The following is a 24,163-nucleotide window of genomic DNA, read 5'->3' on the forward strand; positions in this document are numbered from 1 at the left end:
TGGGGTAAGTCAAGGAGTTGGAAGAAAGCAAAGGGATGGAATAAGGAAAAGGGTTTGTTCAGTTCACTTAGCTTTGTAGATTATCTGATTTGTACTTTTCAGGCATTACCCTTATGTTTCTAAACTTAGGGCAAAATGAGGCTTCCTTTTTTTAAAAAAAGCATCTGAACACTCTAGATTATCACATTAAATAATTTGGAGTAGGAAGATCTCTAAAGTTTGCTCTTCGAGGTCACAATGGTGTCTGATAGCACCCTCCTTTCCCTAGAAAATAGTCCCTCAAACTGTTGTGTTAATGGCTTGGCACAGTCCCCTGCCAGTTTGTCCTGCTGGCTTTCAAATTGTTGTCCTGTGTTGTAGAGGACAACTTCTAACATGTAAAGCATTTAAAACATCAACAAAAAGTAGCTACAGAAAGTTTGTTTTCTGTGGATTTTTTTTTTTTTGTCTTCCTTTACTGTTTAGAGAGCAATGTGCCTGATTTAAAATTGTGCCCAATAAAGCCTTTAGCTTTGTTTGATTGTTCTCGGTGGTGGTTGTTCCCTTTTCCCTGCAGCCCAGTCTGTGTGTGAGGAAGGAGTGGTGAGGAGAAGGGATGCAGCAGGGGTGGTTTGTGATGACTTGTTTTGGGAAATCAGAGCGGGATGGCCCATGCAGGGTTGCAATGGGGAGGGGGGCTGGGGAGTGCTGCTGTTCCTATTGTTCTGCCAGACTGCGTGATTCAGCCACAAAGCAGCTGGTTCTCCAAATTAATGTTTAGAACTTCCCATTTTGAAAAATACTGGTTTAAAATATAATGAAGCACACTAAAAAACATTAAGACTGATACTTTGAAACTACCTGAAGGCAGATGGATCGCTTGAAAATTCTCCAAGTAAAAATATTTCTATTTTCTCTCAATGAAACAGTATGTTAAAGTGTAACCTTGGGTCTCCAATAAGCTTCTGCAGTGACTAATTAGGCAGTGGAAAAGCAGAGAAATCACCTCACCTCTGACCGCAGCACTAGTTAAGAAAGTTGCGGAAAATATGGGCAACCACTGCAATCCTGAATTGTAAGAAGAGGTGGAGATGGAGCAGCTGCCTTCCCCAGGGCTCTGGTAGGTGTTGCATTGTCTAGCAGCACCCATAACCACTCCTGCTGAGATTAATAAGGAGGAGAGACTTGTTCCTTACTGCAGAATCATCGCTCATGGGAGCCAGGGAGACTTGCTGGGTATCCTGGTGCAGCCCATCACCACTGGCACAGAGTGGGGCAGGTGCCCTGCCCTGTCAGTGGCATTTTGGAGGACACAGGGGAGCGTGGTGTCCTGGGTGGGATGGACCAAAGGCGCTGCCAGATGTGGCAGCTCCTGTGTTAAGCTTTTATCTCCTCCTTCGCTGTGGGCTCACCTCCTTCAGATGGTGACAGCATTGTGAAATCTTTCAGGAGCCACAATGTTTCCTTGAAAGTTGGCACGGCAGGGGAAGAAGCGGGGGAAAAAGGTTGTGGGTTTTTTTTCAAATCTTGTTTAGGCTTTTGTTTGCCTGGGTTTTTTTCCCCTGGAGAGTGCCCAGCTCTCTGTTTCAGGCTGGTTTTCGCCTTTGAGAAATTCCTATGCAACAATCTGATGATTTGAGGGTGTGTGAGATGCTTCTGTATTTTGAGTCCTAATCACTTAGGTGAAAAAGAATAAGTAAATTATATATTGAACTGCTAACTGGTGCTGAGGCCTGGTGGTTTCCATGGCAACAGGGCTGGAAATAGCTGCCTGTGACGTCACCAGCAGGCACAGGTAGATCCGAATGCTGTCGTTGCTGTTTCCTCCTGAAGAAGTGAGTGTGGCGGGCACAAACACCTTGACATTGCAATTAACATATGCAAATATCCCTGCCTCCCCGGTGGTACCTGTCCATCACCAGGGTACCCCGAGTTCACTGTGGCACAGCAGAAGTATCTGGGCCCTCTTGCAGGTACTGAGGGGGCCCAGATCCCCCCACCCCACACCTCTGTGCACTGGCCACACTGGGGTGCAGAGCTGCAGCGTGAGACTTTTCAGCCCCATGTCCTGGTTCAGGGGCTCAGGGCTTCTCCTCCAGTGGCTGGTGATGCCCCAGTTACCCAAGCTGCTCCTCTAATTCATCCTACAGCTGCAATATTGCATGTGAGAGGGGAGAGATTTCTAAACAGCTCGGACACCATTTCTTCTTTCTGGAGATGGATAGAAGACCCGGTAGGTTTAGGTTTGGTTGTTTTTGTTTGCTTTGCCTTTTTTTGGTAATTTGGTTGATGTAGGTTTTGATGTTGCTGTTTTCTGGAGGATTTGGTTTTATTTTCCCTTTCTTTTTTATCTTTGAGATGCCAGGAGTGTAAACTCTGATCTTTTCTGGCATTGCTGAAGGACAAGTGGGAGGTGTAAATGAATCTATGAATGTGAATGTTTAAAATGTTAATTAAAGGGGTGAATGTGGTGAATCTTTAACAAAGGCCTTTTCTACTTAAAATATTAATTACTTGTTGAAGTAAATACATCTTAAGCAAAACAAACAACCAGTCTGATTCAGCAGGGTTATTTGATTATCCTGGCAGAGTCAAGAGCGGAGGTTCTGCCTGAAGCCTCTTTCACTGCACTGTAGGTACAGGAGTGTCACAGTCCTGTGACAGGGATTGACCCACACTGGAGCCTGGTTAGACACAAGCAAGGTGGATGTGAAGAGTAAGTTGCAGTTTAGCTGTAGAATTAAATATCCTTCAGCCAGCAACAACAACCCCCCTCACCCCACTAATCTGATTGCCTAGCTCCACGCATGATCAAAATCCAGTAGATGTGATACTTCCTTCCGTGTGTTTTCTGGTGTTTGTGTTCAATTTCATTTTAGCTGTCCTGAGTGATTGCATTTCCAATGTTTTCCTGAAAAGACAAGACCGGATGTCTCCTGTTAAGGTGATCTGTCCTCTTTTCCCCACGCAGCAACAGTCAGGTTGTGTTGAATACTCAGGTGACACTGAATGGTCCTCCTTTTAGTTTGTGCTTCTCAGAGCTTCGTAGGCAGTTCTGGTCCCATCTCACTGGCCATTGCTTAGTGAGATCTCCTATTTAGTCTTTGTGTTTGTAAATAATTTCTGCTTCTTGATAATGCACTTGTTGCTCTTCTGCAACCTTCGATTTTGTCATGAGTATTCTTTGAGCAGGTTTAGCCCAGAGTTAAATACTAGCTTTCTGGTATGGTTGCAACCAAAATAATTTGGGGATTGTCAGCTCTAGAGACTGCTAATAATACAGTAAGCACATGCAGCAAATGCAGCTATTTGCTTCCAGCAGTGCCCACCTGTACACAGAAGTAGCTCTGTCACAACAGTCTCCTTCAGGAGACTGCATGCTGCATCTCCTGTGCCTGTGTCACTGCAATGGCTCTGAGTCCCAAACGCTGGTGATTCAGGTGTGATGGCTGGTTCTCTCAGGAAGGGTCTCATATTGTCTCTTCCCCGTGGCAAAAGCAGGTACCCTCTGGATGATGGTTTATTACATGTAGATGTAAATGCTTATCTGTCATGCAAGCATGAAAACATGCAGAGTTTCAAGGAGAAAAATGACACGGGGCAACGCACAGGCAGTTGTACTGGGTGCTGTAGCTTGCAGAGTGTTGCTTGCAGGCAGGGCACTGCACCGACTGCCTATTGTGCTTCACAGGCCATCAGTGACCTATGGACCACAGTTTAGGTGATGCTGTTCTAGGGCCTTATCTATACTAGAAAAAGGAAGACAAACGATGCATAGTTTATCGTTTCATTGTAAAGCTAAATGGCGTTGTGAAAGGGTTTGGGGTGGTTTTAATGTCAGGAGCAGATTCTTGCATGTGCTGCAGCTGTGTTTCTACTGCCAGAGGTGAAATAACTGTCCTGATTTCATCAGTGTAGATGCAGATAAATGTAGTTGGAGCTACAGAAGACTCCTACCTTTATAATGTAATTCTTTTTGGAAGCATCTCCAAGTATTACTAGCTCCTTTTTTCTTGCTTTAATGGACTTTAAGCCATTCATATTACTATGGCTTCCAAGGGTTTTTTTTCTTCCAACTTGGTTTGTAGACAGTGCCCCAAGAAGTGAATAGATATGACTATGAAAAATATGAAGGTCTCCAAAACCTTACTGACAGAAGGGAAACCTTACAAGGCATTCCACTGCTGCTACCTTGAGTTAGCTGTGCTACTACTAGTGATGAGGCAGAGGATTTTGAGATCACCTGTGGCTTGTTAGAGGCAACATCAGAATGTAGAACTGAGCACCTAGTGCTCAAGGCTTTTGACCAGTCATGAGAACCTGGTCTTTGTTTAGACACCTTAGTCTTAGCTGAGCATTTAGAAGATGCTTTTCCTTCTTAGACTTGCAGTGGTTATGTATGGTATGCTTGAAGGACTGCAATCAGCATTTATGTCTTAAGGTACCTGCTACTATTACCACTTGTAGTGCTCCTCACAGTTTCTAACACCTTCTGTCTTTTGTGCATCTGTCTTTCAGAAAGTGAAACCTTGGAACAAAAATCAGCACAGTTTTGTCATATAGCCATATTGATAGGACAAGAAAGAATGGCATTGCTCAGTGTTCCCATCAGAGTAGTTAGCAAATGCATCTGTCAGGAAGGATTTAGTGATGGGTGTTAAGATAATGAGCCACAGGGAGGTAGACTATGACTTTTCACTCTTTGCTGTCTCTACTTTTCTCCCAGTTCACAAGGTTTTCAGAAAAAGGAAAAGCTGTTACTATTGCTGATTGCTCAACTCTTCCAGAGTTCTTGATCTCTGCAGATGCTGTGTGTAATACTCGTGCAGTGGTATTGCTTGGGAAGGGTGAAAACCAAGAAGATAGGGATTTATTATCTTTAACCCTGAGGCTTGCTCAGGTTTTGGTGGCTGCAGTCTCCAAAATTAGATGGTTTATGTTTGGATCCTCAATTGGGCGTACTGGGGAGAAACTGCTGTTTATGCACCCTAAAGTAACCACTTTGTCTTTCCTCTGCCACTGAGTGGATGGAAGGGGAAGGGCTCAGGAGTGAAGGGAGGGTGGGAGATGATCTTCAGGGAATCAGTCTGGTGGCTGGAAGGAGTTGGGCCCCATTTAAAATGGCTGCTGCCGCATTCAAGGGGCCATTTTAAGTGCCTGTTATCCTACTCTTGCTTAGGGCTGTAATTTGAATGAGTGTGAAGCCAACAAAAATGTTAGATTCCAATACAAATCTGTTCTGATTTGGGGATTCATCTGAGTCCCAACAATGTGTAAAGTACTATGGAATGAGAGGTGATACATTGTGGAAATGTAAGATATGAATTTTATATTTATTACTGACTTGGCAGGGTGCTTTTCACATCACCATTCTGGTACAATTTTGATTAGATTTTTATGCTGAGCATTGGAGAAACACTGCTTGGGTGTACGTAATTCTCTTTCCCTATTGTGCATCCCTTCTCTGATAAGGAGAACTCTGCTGATGAGACAGGGTTGACAGTCATTGCACCATAGCTGTACAGTTCAGACTGTCAGTAAAAACTTCCTCTGCCAGTGTGGAGGATGTGTTGACATGGAGCAGAGTGCCACTTGCAGTGGGAGACCAGGTAAGTTTCTGTCTTGCCCAGCTGACCTCTGCAAGAATTTGTAAGGGTGATGGTAGCTTCTGTCATCTTGCTGTGTATGGTGGAACCTGTTCAGTGGTCCTCAGTCCGTGTGTTGATCTCATTTGTCATAAATTGTTGTCTTGTAATGGATTTTGTTTACTCCCAGCATGTTCTGGCTGTGAACTGACATTGAAAGCAGGTAAAATTCATCTGCAGATGGAGTGCTGTCTGTTCTCTCATAGGTATTCATTTGCTTTAGATGGGAAAGCATCAGCGTGGGAAATACCCTTCTCTGTAGACTACCTTACAGAGTTAGAGTTCTGGGGCAGAGGTAAATCTGAGGTGTATATTTATATTTAGTTATTTATGCAACCCTTGTCTTTTGTATAGAGCTTTTTACAAGCACTGGTTCATGTATTTCACCTTGCTTTGTGTCAAAAGTAGTGTCCCCATTTTATAGCTTAATAAAGAACTGTGTTGTGTGGTTTGACATGGTGCAGAAAGTCTGCATTAAAACTGGGAACTAAACCCAGACTTCTCAGATTTTTGGTTCGGTCTCCAATACTCAGGAAGAATGAGGAAAAAGGCAGGATGATTTTTGTGCTTATTTAAAGATACATTTACATATTTTTGTCTTGAATTGGCCTGTGGAGATGAAGAGCTTCATTTTTCGTTAGGATAATTGTCTTGAGAAGGGGTTTAGAAGGATAAAAATGTAGGGGTTTTTGCATCTTCACTACAAACTGCATTGCAATTGTACTGCAGGAATGCACTTGGCTCATGGCATTTGGTGGAATCAAGATTTGTATCTGTGTGATAATGGCAGAGCAAAACATGTGAACAGATGATTGCCAGCAAGTTTATTTACCAAAATAAGATTATAAATTATCACCTGGGCTATAGTTTGTTTTTATAGGGTTTGACTCTGTGATCTTTCTTCATTGCAGTAAGTACTAAAAGGTTTGCCTAAACTATCAGGAGGTTGCTTGATTCAGTGTTACTGTGACTCAGCTGGCAAATGGTAACTTGTTAATTGTGGTAATTCAGTTGCTTATTTCTGTGTTGGTAGCTCTTGAATTGATTTTGCTGGATAACCATTGTCACTGGAAGGCAAGTGAAAGGAAAAGCCTGGGATTTACCTGGATGTAATCACTGTTCTCTGGACAGTCTGGATAAAAGCAGATTTGCTTGTAGAGCTGATGGCAAAAAGAAATGGGAAAAGTTTTGTCTGTGTCTATGTTACTGGCCTACTGAAATAAATCTGTCACCTTCATCTGAGCTGTGAATTTTTATATTCAGAGTTTTGGCTGCAAATGGACAACGCTGAAGGTGGTGTTATATAGGTTAGTATTTTATTCCCTATCCTCCCACAGCTGGAAGACTGACTCTTTGTGGAAAAGGTGGCTAACCTTCCCCTTGTTGAGCACCAAGCTGGGGTTTTGGGTAGCCATGCATCAGTCCACAGCTTCACGTTTCTCCAAAGTGATGTGTGAAGTCAGGTGGCTCCAGTTTATGCAAAATGAACTTGTGGTCTGTGCCCAGCCCTTGGGCTGCAGATCTTCTACCCAAGGTCTAAAACCATAAAAGCCCACATTCACAGTCTGCCTCTCCAGGAGGAAACCTTGCTTTCAGTCTAAAACCACTGGGCACTTGTGCTTGCCGATGCAAGGAAGTTGGCATGCAGTACGCTGGGGTGTGAGTTTATGGCTCCCCCGCTGTTCTTGACTCTTCTGTGTGGGCATTTTTCATATGCAGTTTAGAGCGGAGCTGCTTCCTCCGGCAGTGTTGAGTTAGAGCGGCTACAGCGTGAGTCGGTGTGCAGTGCCCAGTGTGCCGTCCGCTCAGAGCCCAGCTAATCGCTCCCTTCCCAGGGCAAGCAAGCCCTTGGGAAATGTCTGGATTTTACAGGAGGCCATGCAGGATCAGAGCAGCAGCAAGGCGATGGGGTGGGACTGTGGAGCGGTGAGACCAGCAGGGATGCACGTGCCATACCAGACACAGCTGGGACGTGTCGGCTTAACGTGTGTGCCCCGGTCAGGGCAGGAACATCGCTGATGCAAGTGGAGAGTGCCTGTGTGGGGATGGGGACATCATTCTGCAGAGCCAGAAGCCGGGGGAGCCTCCGGATCACGCTGGGGGCAGGTCGTACCGCTGGGACCTTGCCTCTCCCCTGCCTTTGCCCCACGTTGGCCTTGGCGGAGCCCACGGTGCTCGGCGGAGGAAGGAGGGGAGCAAATGCTTCCCGCGGCGGAGCAGGAGCTGGCATCTGAGCAGCCTCACCTCTGCCCCGCTGGCTCTCACCGGCCCTTCCTGGCTGCCTGCCGCCTCTCTCCAGCTGCCAGCCCCCCGCCCGCTGGCAGGCACCGCGTCCCCTGCCGGGGCTGGGAGCGGGGAGGAGCGGGCTGGGCTGCTGAGAGGACCAGCTCCCCCGGGCCCCTGCTCCAGCCCAGCAGAGCGGCGGGCTGCTCCCCGGCTCCCCGTGTCAAGCGCGTGTTTGAGCTTGTGCTAGTCTCCTGGACACCTTCCCGGTGAGTTTTCCAGAGAATGACTACAGATGAAATGCAATTAGACACAGATGGAGGGGGGGTGGGGGAGGGGTGGGAGATGAGCCGAGTTTGAAAGCGGGGGGAGGGGAACGATTGATTGCGAGGCCGTGAGGCAGGACCGGCGTGTGCGGGAGAGATGAGTGCGAGGATCAGAGGTCCCCGCTGGGAAGCGCTCGCTGGGCTGGGGCCGGGAACCTGAGGAGGTCTCCGTGCTCTCAGCTGCTGCCGCCGCCGCTGTTGTGGTTGTTGGAGAGCCAGAGGGAAGCAGCAGGCGTGTCTCAGGGATGATTAATCATGTATGGCAGCAGTGAGGAAGGAGGACGCGGTGTGCACACGGAGACCAGCACCTCCCCTAGCCCTGCGCGCCTTTGGCTCGCTGACAGCGATCTCTTCTGCTCGGAAAACCAGTCCCAGAGGAGGGCAGCCAGAGGGGGACCGTGTTCGCCTGAGCCAAGAGACCGCTCCTTACCCACCCCGTCCTCCAGGAACTTTAAGACTTGAGGAACTTAAATCTCCTGGGTCTGGAGAAGAATGAAAAATAATGTGAAAGCAGGGAGTTGAACTAGTCCAGGTGGGAGGAGAGACAGACCTGACTGAAGGTTTAATTAGCGAGGAGAATGGAAAAAATAAAAGTAGGTTTGGCAACAGCAGGCTGCAAGTGCTTCCCAGTTGGAGAGGTGGGGACAGGGCATAGACCAGTCCAGATTGTTGTTGCAGGTCTCTTTGCCTCGGGACTTGTCAGCCGCCTCTCCTTCCGCACCCTGGCAATACCTGAAGGGGAAAAAAACCCCAACAAATAAAAACGTAATTTGACTTTCTTTTGGGGAAAACGTTTGGGAAAAGCATTTGGTTTTAAATCTCCAGGATCTGACTTTTATTGCTGTAAAGAAGAGCTTAAGAAATAAGAACCTGCCTTTTTTTTCTGTGTATGTGTATATGGGATTTTTTGCGAGGTCAGAGCCCCACACCAGGTGGGAATATCAAAAACTTCCAGAGAAGGAGACATGGCTGAACTAGGACCACTGGCAGGCCTACAACTTTTTACCAGGCTCCCCAGTCCAATGGCTATTACCTGCAGTGGTCTGCACACACATCTTCCCCTTTTAATTTCTCCTGCAAGTAGGCGAAAGTGTCCCCTTTTCTCTACATCCCTCATCAAAGATAAGGCAGTATTCTTCCCTATAATTTACAGTCCCTTTTACCTTAAAGATGCCCCTTTCACAGTCTGTAACACTTCTTTTTGAGAGCTTAGTACTGAAGGGACGTGTTTGATTGTATTATCCTACCCCGATTTCCCTCTGCTCAAGATTTGCTCAGACACCTTTAACTACAGTGCTGTCTTCTGTCACTGAGGTGGGATCGCTGAGCTAATTTTTGTAAGGCTGCTTGGACTCATTACCTTTATATTTACCCCTGCAAGATTGCTAGAGAGTGTTATTGAATGCATGTAAACAGCTCCACATTTTCCATGTGCCACTTCCTCATGTAATGCAGAGCTGTGGCCAGAATCTGGAATTTCTTTATTTTCCTTCTTTTTTCCCCTTAATTGTTCTAAATGTAGCTAAGTAGTATTTCACAAAGCTAAATATCATCTCAAAATAAGAGAGGAGTAGGGCATAGATTGTTCAGAGGTGGGACTGAAAATGGGTCTCTCCAGACCAAGTTAAGTTTGTTATGAAATGTGTGCTGCAGAGCTACAGAAAGCTAGGCTACTGTTGGGGGAGATTGGAGGTACCTTTGTGTGGTTGTTTTGGGATCCCTGGATTAAAAATAAAAAAGGCAATGTAGTTTTTCAAGCAGAATCAAAACACGTTGGTGGCATCAGAAGCTAACAAACCGAGAGCTGGAATAAATACTTAATGCTCCTCCCTGTGAGACCTCTGCTCACAGCCAGTAGTCATGGAAAACAGGACAAAACAGATGTGGATGCCCGAGCAAGTGAATAGTACTGCTTCATTCATTGCTGTTTTGAAGTGAGATGTTTTCCTCTCCTCACCAGCTTGCCAAGCTTCTTTTGTGGTTTCAGTGGCCTGGGACAGTGGTGGGAAGAAGGTGCCGGTATATTGCATCTTTGCCAGCCCAGCAGGTCTGATTTTGGGATCTGGGCAAAGCTCCTCTGCTGGGGATGTGTGGAGGGGTGTTTCTGCCTTGGCTGAAGAACCCATCTACTTGTTTTGAACAGATGGATTGAGAACAGGTAGAAGAGCAGGAGGGTGTCCACAGGCTGGTACAACACAGCTCCATGTGGAACTTCTCCTGAAACGCTTTCTCCAAGGGCGAGCTGCAAAGGGTGGGGCAGCTGGTGGTCTGTGGCACCTTCTGCGTCCACCAAGGGGCTGGAGGGAGTGGGGGTCATGCTAAGGCTTACCCCACAGTAAATGTAGTTTAAGAGAGAGGAGGAAAACCAGGGACAAAAGCTTGCAAACCAGGGACAGGAGGATGTATTTTGTTCACTCAGCTGGTGGATGGGCAGCAAGAGGGATGTGTTGCTGATTAATGTGAGCTGTTGATCGCCTTTGGACAGAGGTGATGCTGTGGAGGGGAGTAGTGCCCACCTTTGTGCTACTGAACCATCCAGGGCTTATTCGGTCCTTTTCCAGTTAGAGGACCATTTTGGTGGGCCCTCCAGCTTTGTGTTGCCCTCCAGCAGCAGTGCTGGTGGCGGTGGCAAGGTCCTTGGCTCCCTGGGGACTGCAGCTTGCAAGAGGGGGTGGGCAGGTCTCCCCCATCTCAGCTGGCACCTTGGGAGCCACCTGGTCCCCTCCCCTGCCAGGGGGTGCTTTCTGACTGTGTGAGGGGAGCTTTTGGAGGAGCTAGGGGCTGGCTGCCAGGCTTCCTTTAATTCCCCCAGCTGGCAAACAGGAGGCCTGTGTCGGTTGCCGGGGCAATGGCGGGAAGCTGTGTTAGTTTAATGAAGCATTGGGAAGGCTGCTGTTTATTTCAGGGGAGCGGGGGCTCTCTCGTCTGCCAGGATGCTCTGCCGGGATGGAGGAGCAGCTGCCAAAGGACTCCTAGGCCATGACTGCCATGCTCTTCCCCTCGACTGCTGCCCTCAGCCCTTCCCAGGGTGCAGAGGCCAGCGTCAGGGCCATCCCTCAGCACAGCATGTCTGTCTCCTCCCCTTCCACCCGAGCCCAGCATTTTCAGTGCCATGCTGTCAAACTTGTCCTCTTCCACAAGCGCCTGCTGTTTGCCAGGGAAGGGACCCCAGTCCCACTCGTGTGTTGAGGACTCAGGGCTCGCCTTAGGCAGGGTGCCTCCCTCCCTGGATGTCCCTTCTCGTTCATTGCCCGCCTGGGGTACGGTGATTATCGGACTGGGGTGTTGAACTTACTCCTTTATTTAAGCAAATGAAGACTTGAAGCATCAACGTCTTCATAGTAAAGGTGACCTACAAAGGAGGGAGGAGAAGAATAGAGAGGGGGGAAAGTTATGCCCCTTTTCTAGTGTCTCTTTTTGATTTCAAAGGGATCTAATGGGGGGCTTGGGCTTTTTTATCCTTCTTTGCTTCTTTTCTTCCCAGCGTGTTATTTCAAATACAAAAGGATTTCTGGTCTTGTTTAACCTCTAGGGGGGAGGGGGAATTCGATGCACAACTTGAGCACTAATAGGCTTATGACTATTCAGATAAAACTTCATTAACCGAGTGTTTAAAAAAATAAGCCTTATTCAGACCTGTTAAAAATCAAGAGAGTGTAAATGGGTGTGAACAAACAAATGCTAGGTGGAGAGGTTGTCTGAAAGTTCAGTAAGCCGTGTCCATTTAATAAAAGGCTAAGAAAAAGCCTCAGGCCACAGACCAATGAATTTTCACACAAAAAAAGGTGAAATAAGACTATTGTCTTGCAAAGGGAAAAAAAGGCCTTTTCATATGTGAAAAGAGAGATGTATTCGGTGAAGATACACAAACAGAAACGCATCTGATTTTTTTTTTCTTTTCTCCCCTCCCCCTCTTTTTCTGGTTCCCATTTAAAATACCGTATAAACAAATGCTGTCCTGGAAGCTGCTTCCTGAGCCGCTGTAGCAGAGCATCCCCTTGTCCTGCAGGGGCAGCTTTCCCCAGCGGCCCTTGCAGGACCAAGTCCCCCTCTCCCGGGCACAGTGGCACATTACGTGCCCGGGGTGGCAGTGTCCCGCGGGGCCCTGCAGGCTGCTGTGCCAGCCCTGCCATGCGGCTGGAGCACAGGGAGCCGTGTCTCGCCCGAAGCCCACATCAGCCCCAACTCTCCGGCGCCCTGTTGCTGGCCCGCCTCCCCGGCCCCTTTCTCCCCGTTTGTGCGAGCCTCGTGCCCTGTGGACGGCTGGTAATTAAAAAACCAGGAGGGGGATATTACTGAGTTAACAGGAGTTATTTGTGAAGCTGCTGGAGAGGGGGGGGGAGAGAGATCTATCCCCAGGGAAAGCTGCACTGACGAGGGGTGGGGGGGAGCAGGAGGGAGGAGGAAGTGGGGGCGAGATTGGCAGGTGACTGCCAGCTCCGAGGAGATGACAGCGGCAGCAGCTCCGCCAGTCCCACTTGAACACTGCACTGCAGGTACTGGGTTAATGGGTGGGAAGTGGCGAAGAAGAATATCAGGGTGGGTGGCTGGAGGGGAGGGTGTTGGCATGGGGGAGTTGATTTCTGTTAAACGCCAAGATAGAGATGACACTCTATATACATGTAATCATTAGACTTCATTCCCAAGAATATTTTCCTTCATATAATTTTTTTTAAATGCAGAGAAAGCTTTCCCCAAACCTGACAGTATTCTACCTACAATCACTTTCCCCATGCCAAATACTACCATGCTCTACAAAACCGGTCTGAAATGCTGTACTATTTTTGACCATTTCATTTGGGTTATTTGTAGTGAAATTTTAATTTTTAAGGTGCTAGGAATAGGCTCCTCAGTCCCACATCATTTCCATGTAGCAAGGCCTTTTTACTGAATGTGAGACTGCATTACAATCTAAACCTCACAATTTTCTTGTTTGATGACACTGACTATCCAAGTAGAAAATTCATGTATCCTCCTTTTGCAGGACTGGCAGGTTAGACCTAGACTGGAGTCCTGATTGACATCTGCAGACAGCATTCTTGCTCATGCTCATGCTTGCTCTCTCTCTCTCTCTCTCTCTCTCTTTCCCCTGTGCTCATGCTCTCTTTTCCCCCCTCTATTCCTTTTCAGAGGGCAAAACATCTGTTTGCAAAGGGCTGAGGACACACACTGCACAGAGAGATAAAAGCAAAGAGCCCTCATCCCATGTGAGAGTTCATGTAACTCAGGGGGCTGGTGACAGGGTTTGACAAGGGTTGAAATCCTTCTGTCTTTCTCCCTTCTTGTATATTTGAGTTTGAAAAACAAAACCACCTGGGGTTATCTCAGGTGTGCACTATTGAGGATTTGGATGTCAGCTTCACTATCAGCTTCATTCTTTGTGCACATAGAGAGAAAGAGGATCACAGATTTGCACCTAAGCTACAGAGAGTGATGCCAGTGCCTTGGTTTATCACAGTGGAGGAAGCCCATGCCTCTCCCTGTCCTCTACAGCAGAGTTAAACCCCAAGGGCCTTACACAGACAGTGCCTCAGCTGGAGTCCTGTCCTTTCTCTCCCTGCAGCAGAAGCCAAGTTTAAGGAATTGGCTGAGAGTTCAAGGCACTCTTGATGATTGTAGACCTGCATGGTACAGAAGAAGAAGCTTCAGAAACATCGCTATCCTTTTCTCTCCAAGCAACAATAGCCCCCTGTAAAATATTTAGCCATAAAGATATGGCTTTTATTTTTGAACGCCATGATTGTGGAGAGGGCCACCACCTGTGCACCTGTGGTGTTACAGATTTTAGTCTAGAGACTAGGTTCTCAGCTGTGAGAACAGCTGATGGGCTGGTCTGAACATCCAGTTTAACCTATGACTCAGATATCGTACTGGCTCACTTATCAAAAACACCGGCAACAAAAGGGGCAAAAACCCCTTTTGATTTTCCAGTACTGACATAAGTACACTGATTTACATTACATGGAGATACATATTTTGACTGCTTGACAAAGAAAATCATGCCCATGACAGCTTCTTGTCAAGCAAGTAATCCTACTAAATGGAAGCATGACCAGCACCATCCGTTTTTGAGGTTTCTTCTGCATGGTAATTTCCAGAGTCCTGGTATGGCCAGTTTTAGGGAACTGTTTTAATCTGGTGACTACCTGCAGTCTTTGCTGAACAGCACTGGAAGCATTGGGCATTTAGCAGCTTTGAAAATTACACCGTAGGCATTTTAAATGTACTTCTCAAGTGTGCATTGGTTTTAAAGCTTAGCAGCTGGCCTTTTGGCCATATATATAGATCACACAGACTCTGACTTGCTTATCGGGAATGGCAGTTAGTTGAATGCAAAGAAAAATTATATGTTTCTCTCCTGCCTTCACCTTCCCCTTTCCTGATTTCTGTGTGGAATGAGGATCTTGGGGATGCCTTGAGCGGGACCATGAAACCCCTGGCCTGTCAGTTTTGCTAGGGATAGAGGGGACTTGCTGTGTAAAGTGCTAGATAGAACCTGCTATATTTTCACTCTTACTGCTATATTTTCACTCTTACTGGTATGTGGCAGCAAGAGTTTTAGATGCATGAAACCTTGCTTGGGGGTAAGGGGGGCTGGGGGAAGACACCAGCAGAAGAAACCTTTAGTTCAGAGCTCACAGTTAACAGGACTGAGATTCTGAGCAAGTCTCAGGGTAGTGGGAACGGGTAACACAAAGCCAGCACTGGGAGCTCATTTTAATTTCAACCATCTTGTGCGTGTGTAGTTGGCTGTCTTTGTTTAAAGAACTTGGCCTTCAGGTAGATTTTATTTGGACGGCTTGCTTATCCAAAGAACATTAATGACTTTCCTTGAGGAGTTGCAGCCAGTACCTTTGCACCCTGGTTCTCCTCTAGCCCTGTTTTCTCTTTTCCATAATCTCCCGGTGCCCGGCAGCAAGCCTTTAGGGTACATGCGCAAGCAAAAGGAGCTCGAGTTGGGGAATTAATATTCCTGGAACATAACACCAGCAGCATGCACACGCTGAGGAGAATATTAGAGCTATTAGCGGTGGGAGTTTGGAGTGCATGCAATATCTAGATGGAGAATTCAGTGTGATTAATCTGCCTCTAAGCAGCAGCCTCCGGGCTCTGGGAATTCTGTGGCACGTTTGAAATCAGAACTTTTTTTAATTACCTTTCCGCATCAACAAAACAATTGCAGTTGTGTGAAAATAAGCCCATTCAGTCCCTGCCCTGTCTCTGTTCTTTTTTTTTTTCCCTTTTTCCTTTTTGGATGAGGCATGCTGCCGGAGCCCTGAGTATTCACAGTCCCAGCAGCTCTGACAGCATTTTGCACAAGTGCAGAGGGACTTAACCTGGGAGGCTTGGCCAGCCTCCAAGTCAGGTAATTGCATCGTGGGCCAAGCTGGAGCAAGCCCATGCTAGTCGGTATGTATGTGTTAGATTCCTTGCTCTTTCCCCCTTCTTTTTTCCTCTTCCCAGCAAATGCCTGTGCCTCCCTTTCTCCCCCATTCACCTCCTCACCTTGCATCCTGGCATGCTGGCAGCCATGTTGCCTCCCTGCCACGGGCAGGTTGAGAGAGATTCCCCGAGAGAGGAGGAGTGGGATAAATATGGAGGTTTCTTCTCATGCAGTCAGCAGGGTGGAAAAAAATAGATAAAAAAATTAAAGGAGTCAATATAAAAATGGTAGTAAAGTTGTGGCCAAACAAGGAGCAAGACGTGCTGAAAGATATGAGATTGGATGGGGACCTCCCTGCTTGCAATCCATACCTTTTCCCTCCCTCTCACGAGCAGAGGCAGGAGAGTTTATTTCCATCCATTGCAGCCTGGTTTATTGCTGTACTGGCATGGAGACACTAAAACAGCAGGGGAAATCTTCCCTAACACTGTGGCTCTGCCAGGGCTGGGATGATGCCCTAAGGCACTGGGATTCTGAGTTGATGTGGGAACAGAGGCTTTGGCCATGGAGCAGCTCCAACCTGGAAGACCATCTTCTGGATGCCTGGATTTTATGCTGGAAGCACATAGAGCTGCTGGGGTACAAAAGTTTCAGACAAGTGTCTTGGGTTTCCAGTGCTGGTGCCAGCCCTCTGGGGCACCATGGGGCACTCATGGGGTGCTCCCACCGTCCAGCAGCAGCAAGGTGGGAATGTACTTGCCAGCTGGTTCACGGCAGGGATCTGGATTGCTTCCTGCTCGCTTCTCGCTCGCTCCACAATGCACATTTCCCTCCTGCCTCACTGGCAGGTTGTGGAAAAGGCAGGCTACGATGGTAGTGCTGTTTTCTCCTCCCTTCCAGGTCGACACAGCGATGGGAATTGCTTTGTAGGTCTTGATGAGGGCAGGGATGGAGGTTGGAGAGAGGAGTGGACACACTGTGAGGATCACAAGCTGTCTTCCTTTTGGCTTTGCAGTTCCAATAACTTCATAAATATAACGTCTGCAATTAGCACAGTTTAATTTTTTAAGATTTATTTTTAATTTCACTTGGCTGTGGCTGTGCCCTTGACTTATTCCTCTGAATTCCTGGCCTTCAGGCATGATTAGCAAAGTGTGTTTGAGCTGTCTTACTTCAAAAGGTGAAAAAAAAAAATCCATTTTAAACACAAATAACAGATTTATATTTTTTTGGGTTTATTTACTGACATGTTTGAGGTGGTGTTAAATTTTGAGAAATTGATGTTAAAAAAATTACACCAGCTGAATAAACAAAAAAAAAGCCCCAAATCTTACAACTTTCCAGGTCACATTAAGCCAATAGCTACTTAATAAGCCTTTTTTTTCTTCTAGGCTTCATTTCAGAAATGACTACAAAAGTCTTATATCATCAGCTTTTGCTCCCAGAGCAACATCCGAGCGTTGCATTGTATTGGGAGTACATCAAAGTCTCCTGGCCTTTCTTTCATCTACCCCAGTCTGTCTTCCCCTCCCCAGGGCACCTAAAACCTAAAAATACACTAGGGAATCAAAAACTCCCCTCTTTTCCCTGGTGCCTTGCTTAGGCCTTACATACAACTCTGTTACTTTACGCTGACCGCTTTTATTCAAATTGTAGTTGAATAGTGATTTCAGATCCTCGGGTGGGGGGAAAAACCCCCAAGTGCCCACTGCTGAGCCTTACCTCTGCCTGGCCCCCGGCTCCCAGACCTGTGGCACAGAGTTGTGTTCACCCTGCGTGGCCCTGCTTACCCGGTGGCTCTCAGCGCTGCCTTCCCTGCGTGTCTCAGGCACAACCCACAGCATCTGCCAGTTTCCATCCTTACCCTGCAGTCCCCCTCTGCTGTGCCCCCCGAGCCTCTCCTGTGGCCGCTGCCACCCCTGGATCTTCACCCCAGCTCCTCATCCTGCTGCAGTCCCGGCAGGTCCAGAGGGCCCCGGGCAGGTGGTTCTGTCCCAGGAGGGCTGCTGGTGCTCGCGCTGCGCTGCAGGATGGCGCCTGGACTGGCGCTTGCCGTCTGTCCTGTCCAGGACACTTTTAAAAGGTATTTCCACTGTGGCCACAAAGTTTATTTGTGAAGAAAAACCACAAAAAACCACCCAAACCCACAACAAAAAAGGGAGTATGATTTATTAAAAAAAAAAAAAAAGCCATTTTCTTGGCCAGCCATTTCCTGAGTTCCCTTTGTTACTACTGCAGATATGTGTTTGAATAAGAGCCTTTTCCCCTCCCCTCTCCTATTCCTCCCTGTTCTACCCTGCAGTGAAGTCACAATCCGGCGTTTGTGGGCTCTGTGTGATGTCAGAGACTCGGTCTTGTGACTTCACCGGCGGGCTCAAGCAGAAGGTGCAGACGAGGCTGAGAGAAGAGAAAAAAAGCCCCCTCCTCTCCTCTTCCCTCCCCCCCTCCACCCTCTCGGTTTATAAAACCAGTAGCTGAGATAAATCGGAAGGGGGTGGGGAGAAGCAGCAGGGAAAGCTGAGAAAGATGCCAGAAAGGTACAGTAAATGGGCTTTATCTCTCTCTCCCTCTCCCTGAAAGTTGAGAGTGGAAAATTGCCCTGCAGAGGCCAGCTCTCGCCGACCACGCGCGGCGGCGGCGGCGGCCGTGTGTCTGCGGCGCCCCGTGCGTGTCACCCGCCCCCGCGCCGCCGCCGTGCCCACCGGGCTGCCCGCGCCGGCTGGGCGCTGCGGGAGGGGAGGGAGGGAGGCGGGGAGGGAGGGCTGGGGGCGGCGGGGCAGCCCGAGCCCGCCGTGGCTGGCTGGGCACGGCGAGCCGCTCGCCTTGTCCCTTTTCAAAGGCCCCAGCTGTTGGCTGCTCGCTGCAGTCTGGCTCCTGCGAGACCGACATAAATGGGTTATGGGGTTTATGCATATGCCGGGGGAGGGGTGTCGTTCACCCCCCATTTTCTTCACCATGTATCTCTCGTTGATGATTTTTTTTTTAATTTGTTTTGTTTTGGTTTTGGATGTGGTTGGTTTTTTTTTCCCTTGCTCTGCAGGCTCAGAGTAGCACGGGGGTGGATGGGGAGGGGGCCTGCCATTCCCCCGTGATATGTGGGTGCATCAGGAGGGAGAAGGGCAAGGCCTCAGGGTCACATTCTCAAGGGCTGTGAGATATGATTTCTTCTTTAATTTCTTGATTTTTTGGGGGGGAGGTTGGTGATTGTTGTTGTTGTTTTTTTTAACTGACAGCTGCACAATAGCAATGTGGGTGCACCAGCAAACAGCAACCTAAAAAATATTTTTTAAAAATAAAAATTAAAAAAAAAGGGGAGGAGGAAAACGGGGGATGGGGGGGGCAGTGGGGGGTTAGCTTGCCCCTCCCTTCTTTGGTGATTTTTTTTCCCCTGTGTCAAATTTACTGTTCACTTGAGATTTTGGACAAAGACAGGGGCAATGGGTGGGCTGCTTTGAGTTTTGTGATATAATATGACTGGAGCAAGAGAGTAAAGCGCAGACAATTAAGGATCAGCGCGAGGGCTTTGCTCATTCAGTCTGTTGAGGAAGCCGTCATTTTGTGTTAGTGTGCGTGTCTGGAGGAGGAAGGATAGTGGAGAGTGACAGTGGAAGGATGCCTAATGTTGTGGTGTGTTTGTACTTGCTAAATGCCTGCTCCAGGAAAGGAGGGCTTCAAAAGAAAGGGATATGTGAAAGGGGGTCCTTATGAATTTGCCCTTTGGTGAAGCCACTTCGGACTGGATTCTCACTACTGGGAATGTGATGTTTTGTTGCCTCCATGAAAGGGGAGGGCTGAGAAACGAAAAGGGCAGGTGTCAGGCAGGCTCCTTGCTGCCACCGCTCTGCCTGCACATCTCACCCCCATCACCCCGATGACCGGTGCTTCTGTGCTGCTCTGATTCCTGAAGCTCCTGTGAAAAGCGCCGCGTCCCGACTGTCTGCAGGGCCAGGCTTCTCTCTGCTCCCGGGTCACTTGGGTCCTGCTGCCGCACTTCACTCCTAAAGACCCAGAGCACCTCCTGCTTTTGTAGTTATTTATTTCTTTATTTCAACTACTGGACCCTGGCTGTCCTCTGCCAATATGTTTCAAGGCTGATGAATAGCACCCCCTGCAGTTATAGAGCTGATCTTTTGTAGCACAGATGTATAATTAATTGTGCAGCACTTTTGCAGTCTGAACAGGCAAGTGGATTCTTGGAAGACACCCATGTGCTGCCACCTGCTTCTCAGAGTCCCAGCTCCACGGCCCTTGGGGAAGGGACCTGTTGGCCACAGCTTAAGAGCCTCTGTCCTACTGGAGTGATGTGAAACAGGATTCGAATCCAGGTCTTTGGTGTAAAAGCCACAAACAACCTCAAAGCCAAAGTGCTGCTGCACCCCAGGACTCCTCTCCTCTGCCTCTGCTCCAACATTAAAGAACTTTTATGCATTTTTGCATCTCTGTTCCATCACAATGGTGATGTTTAGGGATTTTTTTTCCTTCTTTTTTTTCTCTCAGAGGGGAAGTAAGGATTTATAAGTTTGAAAAGCACTTTGAAGATAAAAATCATTGTCTGTGCAGAGTACTGTCTGTTGGCTTCTCTGAGTCACTACCTAGCTTGCCTGGGAAATGAAACCTAGAACCCTTCCACGGGCTGCTTGGAGAATTAAATCAAAAGAACCATTGAGGTGTCCTCCTTTGGACCTGTGGCCCTAGGGAGAGCAGAAGTGGGAGTGACCAAGTGGGACTGGACACTGCGTGTGAGTCTGGGAGCTGGGGGGCGATGAGTGAAATGCACCCTGCAAAACTGAGGACAGAGGACATTGGGGATGTGATTTAGCTAAGATTAGATACAGAAGAGATTTTAAGCCTCATTATTTTGTCTGGGTATGGCAAGATTACCCCCTATGGGGCTTTCTTCAGTTCTTTATCTACACCTGCTTTTAAAAGAGCAGCAAACAGTGGAGGAAACCCTTTCCTTTGATTTCTCTTCACCTGGGGACATCCGTCACCCAGGACTGTAACCGTAGGTGTTCAGGTCAGGGGGAGATGGGCATCACTTCAGCCCCATGCTAGGACATGAAAGGATTAAATCTCTTTCCTAAGCAAAGTGGAAGGTCCCCGGGTGTCTTCTCTCAGGCTCAGAGATTGCAGTGGGAGAAGGAAGCAGGATCCAGCTGGGTAAGAGACCTCATCAAGAGGATAAAAGCATTTAGGGTAAAGGACAGTCTGTCTCCCTGAGTAGGGGAAGTAATCAGTGAGGATGTGCAAGGGTCTCTCAAAAAAGCCCTAGGCAGGCAATGTGTGTATCAGAAAAGAATTTTCAGGCAGTGGTGAAGGGGCAGGAGCTGAAAGCATTAATTAGTTCCCCCCGCCCCCGTTTCTGTTAAGATATTCCCTTTCTTGTAACCACAACTGCTTTTTGTCTTTCTTTTCTATGTTTTTTTTTTTTTTTTTAACTTGTGTTCCAATGAAAAGGACTGTTAAGGAAACCCCCTACTTACCACCTGAGGCTAGCTGCTGCCTTACTGTTTCTAGGGAGGAGATAATGCTAGCTGATTATAAATAGGCTGACTGCCCTTTTTCATCAATATTAGGAGTAAGCCGACACCTTGATCTTTAGCCTGTGGAATGAATCACACTGCAAGAGTTGTTACTTTTGGAGAAGAGTAGTCATTTCTTCTCTCACATAATGCTCCCTGTTATGAAAAGGCTTGGTCCTGACGAGGGGATCCTTGAGCTGGGGGCAGGTACCCCAGGGTATGCGAAATTTCACCCTGGTGAAATGGTTTCTGTCCACCAGTGTAACTAGTGTCTCATCATTAAACCTGGGTTCAGCCAGGGTTGTCAGGGGATGATCTTGAGAGCTGCAGCCTGCCCCCTCCCCCCCATCCCGCCTAATGCTGCTGCTTCTCATTGGAAGTGTCAATGTTGGGATAGCTTGTTTCTTATTTGGAAGTTTGGGCTATTTCCTAAACTTGCCAAAACCAGTGGAGACTTACTGAGTTGGTAGGTGGACATGGACTGTGCTTGCTGAGGTGTCTGTTCTTGCTTCTGCTGTTCTAAAAATGCTGACCTTATTTTCAGAGCCTTAATGGAACTGACAGTATTTTGTTTAGGTCTAATTACTCACAGCACATTTAGAGAAGTTAAATGGGAGACCTTCAGTCCTAATCATCTCTCAGGACACTTGTGAGTGCCAGCAGGATTCCCATCTGCAGAAGACAATTTCAAGAGGAATGATGAAAGCCATGATGTGTAAGCAGAGGTTTTGTTAGTTTAGTAGTAGGCAACTAGAAGAATTCCTCAAATCTTGAAACAAAACCAGGTTACTTAAGATTTTACTCTGTGGCTTGGACTCTCTAAAGATAGACTTGTCCAGCCTTTAAAAATTAAAGACCCATTTTCTTAACTGTGGAGAGTTGTGTCTTTGTGTTCATTACCTAATAGCTTTTAAAGCGTTTTCATCACTTGGATTAGGTAATATGAATGAAAATATGCTACTTTTCCCCATCCCCAAACATTCAGTAGCATTTATAAATGGTGGAATATGTTGCATTCAAAGTTGTAAGTTCTGTATGTTCTCATGTGTCCTATCCTGATTTGGATTTGAGTGCAACTTTAAAGTAATGCAGGGCACTAAAATAAGACATTAATAACTTTTGAAATGTAGAATTAGAGTGTTTGAGCATTGAATAAACTTAAATGAGTCTCGAGATACAAAGTAATTAAAGTGGTTGTGTTTGAAGTAGGTGTTTTTCCCTCATGTTTTGTTAGCAAGAGGAGAATTTACAGTAAGTGAACTGTGGTAGAACTTTAAAAATATTTTCAATAAACCAGTCTCTCAGATGAATCAGGACCACAGAACATCACTATACCTAACAAAAAAGAAGCACAGAAGTTGATTTCTATGAGAAGAAGTTAATAAGATTTCTTGCAATGTCTGTCTTTAGTGGACCCTTAGGTTTCCACTACCCAATACAAATACAGACTTCTTACCAGATTAATATAGAAGAGTCTCTTGGTTTTGGTCCAGTCTGATGCTTTCTGCGTTGGCCTCTTGCTCCTGCAAGCTCTTAAGTGCTGTTTCATGTGCCTGGAATTCTGGAGCGTGGTAGCAGCAAGGTGACTGGAAGAACTAAAACTGTTCCTTCAGGGACCTTTTTTTTCTCTCCTGTTGGAACAGCTGAGATTCAACAGCTATTGCATACATCAGGGAGGAAGCCAACAGGGAGCAAAGTAAGAATCAAAACCTTAGTTGCCTCTAAAATTTGGAACTATATGTCATGGGGATTTGTGCTTGTTAAGCCCAGAAATTCCCACTTCCCCGTAGGCAGAAAAAGCCACCCCAGCAAATGAAACCTCTGTAAAGGGCTAGCAGAAGTAAGAGAGAAAAAAATTCCATTCTGTAAAACATGTTCAGGCAAGGCAGAGTTGGTTTTATGTAAGATAATTTAAAAAGACAAGTTCTAATATTTGAATTTCTACTTTTATTTAGATATGCTTAGCAATTCAGATAATGAAGATTTATTGATGGACTTTTCTGCCTTGTTGGAGACAGTCTTGCTGGAGAATCACATTTGTATGGCTTTCTGTTTTAATTTCCACCTTTATTACTCTGGGCATCTGCATGGAAATTTGATTGGCTTTTCCTTAAAAGTTCAGCTTCTGTTGTTTCTCGCTTTTTCTGCTGGACTCAGATTCTTTTGTCTGCAGCATCACAATCACTTTCACAGCAACTAATTCTATTCTGCCAGAAGCAGCTTTTTGGCAGGAAGCAAAAGGAAGAAGCAGAAGAAGCAGAGGAGGTCTTAAGGTACAAAGATCTTATTTTCATGAATCAGCTCTTTGTAATGGGAAGATGAAAAGGCAGAAGAGTTGCAGTGTTTTAATTTTTTTCTCCTGCTATGATTCACACTACCTACCTTCAGCTGCTTTATCATTTTCCTTCCTTTGAGATGCTCCAAAGTATTTCAATCCAGTTGTTCTGTTGCAGGAAGGGGCTGTAGGACTTAAGACTATTGCTTGTGGAGACATTCCCAGTGTCTGGAGGGGAGCACCTTCCAAATGATGCACCCAAGACATGACCATCAGTAGGCTGAAAAATCTGTGCTTGTCAAAAATACTTTCCAGCAAGCACAGATCCTTTGATAGTCTTAAGGGGAAAAGTTAAATATCAGTGAATTAATGAGAGGAGAGCCCTCTCTGTCTTTGCTGCAGTTCCTTGGGAGATGTCTGATACTGCTTCTCCCTTGTGTAGGTTCAGATGTAACACTTTTTATCTGAAGTTAAGTGTAAAAAAAATAGGAGGAAGGTATGGGAAGTCCTGGGGCTGGGTAGGAAGAGAGGTAGGAAATGCTAATGAATGTAGCCATGCTGATGTCTTTCTTGGAGAAAGAAACAGGGGAGCTGCCCTTGCTTTACACTTGCTTGAAGATGTAGCTGTCCCACCGTGAATATAAGTTTCAGTCCCCAGTTGTGTGACCTGTAGGTGCCCAATCTTGCTGTCATGTTTTGTATTATCTGTCTTCAAGGTAGTCACTAATGCCCATTCCCACAGCATCTAAGAGCCTCTAGATGAAAGCTGTGAAAGTGCAGTGGTGAGCCTGTGCGTGACATGAAATTGT

The 24,163-nt window shown here is 46.9% G+C and overlaps 1 protein-coding gene across 8 annotated transcripts in view; it reads left to right on the forward strand.

Moving 5' to 3' along the window:
- TCF20 (transcription factor 20) overlaps positions 1–24,163 on the forward strand; it is a 129,689-nt gene that overhangs the window by 35,811 nt on the left and 69,715 nt on the right. Inside the window, exon 1 of one of the 8 annotated variants that reach the window (XM_064420019.1) lies at positions 7,211–8,116. The exons of 5 other annotated variants lie outside the window; for them this stretch is intronic. The gene's annotated coding sequence lies outside the window, so the exon portion shown is untranslated. Of the gene's footprint in view, positions 1–7,210; positions 8,117–12,597; positions 12,670–17,911; positions 18,095–24,163 lie in introns of those variants that run through there. 2 more of the 8 variants (XM_064420023.1, XM_064420020.1) reach the window with 2 other exon arrangements.

The sequence above is a fragment of the Passer domesticus genome, chromosome 5, assembly GCF_036417665.1.
Source record: "Passer domesticus isolate bPasDom1 chromosome 5, bPasDom1.hap1, whole genome shotgun sequence".
Taxonomy (NCBI): domain Eukaryota; kingdom Metazoa; phylum Chordata; class Aves; order Passeriformes; family Passeridae; genus Passer; species Passer domesticus.